Source organism: Myotis daubentonii, chromosome X, assembly GCF_963259705.1.
Source record: "Myotis daubentonii chromosome X, mMyoDau2.1, whole genome shotgun sequence".
Classification (NCBI taxonomy): domain Eukaryota; kingdom Metazoa; phylum Chordata; class Mammalia; order Chiroptera; family Vespertilionidae; genus Myotis; species Myotis daubentonii.
Window position 1 is genome coordinate 89,543,063 of NC_081861.1, and position 3,076 is coordinate 89,546,138.

The 3,076-nt window shown below is 38.9% G+C and overlaps 1 pseudogene; it reads right to left on the reverse strand.

The window, feature by feature from the left end:
* Positions 1 to 639: 639 nt before the first annotated feature.
* LOC132224488 (small ribosomal subunit protein eS17-like) lies at positions 640 to 1,046 on the reverse strand (annotated as a pseudogene).
* Positions 1,047 to 3,076: the final 2,030 nt, after the last annotated feature.

The following is a 3,076-nucleotide window of genomic DNA, read 5'->3' on the forward strand; positions in this document are numbered from 1 at the left end:
GATGTCCATTTTGTCTTTTAGTTGTAGTTTTGAAGTGGTTGTGCAAGGCAGCAATTTCTGGTGTTTACCTATGCCGCCATCTTGGTTTCTCCATACATTCTTTCAAATTAGTGTTTCAGATTTCTTTGGATATATTCCCAGAAGTGGGATCACTGGATCATGGCCATACTAGTGGGTATAAAGTGATATCTTATTGTGGTTTTGATTTGCATTTTCCTGATGGCTAGTGATATTAAGCATCCTTTCATGTTCTTTTTGGTCATTTGCATGTCTTCATTGGAGATATGTCTATTCAGGTCCTTTGCCCATTTTTAAATTGGGTTATTTGTTTTATTTTTATTGTGGTAAAATATACATAAAATTTACCATTTTAACCTTTTGAAAATTTTATTGATTTTTAGATGGAAGGAGAGAAAGAGACATCAATGTGAGAGAGACATATGGATTGGCTGCCTCCCGTGCATGTCTTGACCAGGATGGAATCTGCAACCTGGGTATGCATCCTGACCAGGAATTGAACCCTCCACCTCTTGGTGTACGGTACAACAATCCAACAAACTGAGCCACACCACCAGGGCTATCCTTTTTTTTAAAGGTTTCCCATGGTTTATTAAAAATATTACAGCACAGCAGAAGGATTCAAATGGCTCCATGTGGTGTTTTGAAATACTTCCCTAACCTAGACTGAGTAACCTACAAGTTAGACAGACTGCCAAAGTCCAAGAGGTTCAGCATTTCCTTAGTGCCAGGATCAACTTCAATGATCTTCTGATCCAGAGCTGAGACCTCGGGAACATAATAATCTCTCCTTTCTCTCCTCTTCCTGTAGCTTGATGGAGATACCTCTCATGGGACCTCTCTCAATCTGCTTCATCCCAGATGTGTGACATAGCCTGCTATCTTGTTTTGAAGCTTCATACTGGGATAATGGTGATCTCTTCACACATGCTTTTGTTGGTGTGGAAGTAGTTGCCTAGGTGTGTGTAGTAGTTCTCAGTGATGACCCAGGCCTCCTCCTTCATGGTCTTGGTGTGACCACAGCCCATCTTGGCGAGTCCCTAGTGAAACAGCTGATTAATATATTATTTATTATTATTGTTTTTATCCTCACCTGAGGAACCCGCAACCTAGGCATGTGCCCTGACCAGGGATCAAACTCATGACCCTTTGGTACACAGGACAACATTCCAAACAACTGAGCCACACCAGCCATGGATGATTCATCTATTCTTAATTTTGTTGCTCATACTTTGGGTGTCATATCTAAGAATCCATTGACAAATTCAAGATCATGAAGATTTTCACCTATGTTTTCTTATGAGAGTTTTATATTTTTAATGTTTACCTGGAGATCTTTGATCCATTTCAAGTTAAATTTGTACACAGTGTAAGATAGGAGTCCAAAGTCATTCTTTTGCATTGGAATATCTAGCTGTACCAGCACAATATGTTGAAGAGATTATCCTGTCTCATTGAATGATCTTGGCACTCTTGTCAAAAATCAGTTGACCATAAATGTAAAGGTTTATTTCCAGACTCTCAATTTTATTCCATCTGATTCATAAACATAGGATATCTTCCCATTTTTTAGGTGTCTTTTAATTTTTTCAGAAATATTTTGTAGTTCTTAGAGTGTACGTTTTGCATTTCTTTTGATAAATTTATTCCTAAATATTTTATTCTTTTTGATGCTATAAATAGAATTTTAATTTTTTTTAATTTTCAGTTTATTTATTGCTCCTGTATAGAAATACAATTGATTTTTGTGTATTGATTTTTATACCCCAAAACCTGGCTGAACTCAATCATTCTTTCAGTTGTTAGTGGATTTCTTGGAATCTTCTATATGCAAGATCATGTCATGTCATGTGCCAGTAGAGATCACTTAGTTCTTCCTTTCCAGTCTGGATACATCTTATTTCCTTTTCTTGCCTAATTGTTCTAGCTCAAATTTCCAATGTTAAATAGAAGTGGTGAGAGTAAACATCCATGTCTTATTCCTAATCACAGGGGGAAAGCATTCAATTCTTCACCACTAAGTATGATGTTAACTAAATTTTTTAATAGTTTTTGAAGGCTGCCTCTCCTCTTATGTTAAATCTATGAGCCTCTACTTTGGAGATCAGGGCAAGAGCAGTGGCCTCTTGAGTAACATCCCTTCTTTATAAGAAGGGCACTGGAGAGGCCTGGAAGCCTTTGGTCTTCTTGGCTTCCAGTGTGGAATCTCTGCTGTACAAGTCAGCTGGGTAAGGGCTTTTCAGAGCTACAGTATTTTTGATCTGCTGCACCTTGATTAGAGCCTCCTTTCTCTGATTATGGGCTAGGTGGAGGAAGGGAGCCCTCAATATCTTGATCTCAGTTACCAGGAATTTAGCTTCTGCTGCTAGAGTAATGGGTGTTGAGAAATGCTGGAGGCCTGCCCCACCCTGGGAAATATGATAAACTTTAGGACCTGGGAGAAGAGAATGTCCTGTTTTCTTGGCCATAGCTGCCAGGAGTGGAGCTTCAGTCATGCTGAACTGAGGTGGAGGAGGTTGTGGGTTGTTGCTCAAGGGTCAGACTCTTACTAGTACTACTGAGTTTTAGATTTTCTTGAATACATGTTTTTTTTTAAAAATTTGTTCCATGCCCTTAGGACACTTTCCAGAGAGTTCAAATGGTTGTTTGTTTAAAAAAATAATTTCACCAGTTATGGGTGTTTTATTTGGGAGTATATCTGCAGAATTTTTGACATTTGGAAATGGAACATCCTTCATCTTTAAAATAACTACCTTGTATTCCCCTGAAGGACCATACTTTATTCAACTAGTTCCATACTTTGCCATTAAAAATGGGGCTATAGCCGAAACCGGTTTGGCTCAGTGGATAGAGCGTCGGCTTGCGGACTGAAAGGTCCCAGGTTCGATTCCGGTCAAGGGCATGTACCTGGGTTGTGGGCACATCCCCAGTAGGAGATGTGCAGGAGGCAGCTGATTGATGTTTCTCTCTCATCGATGTTTCTGGCTCTCTATCTCTCTCCCTTCCTCTCTGTAAAAAATCAATAAAATATATTTTTTAAAAATGGGGCTATAATTAA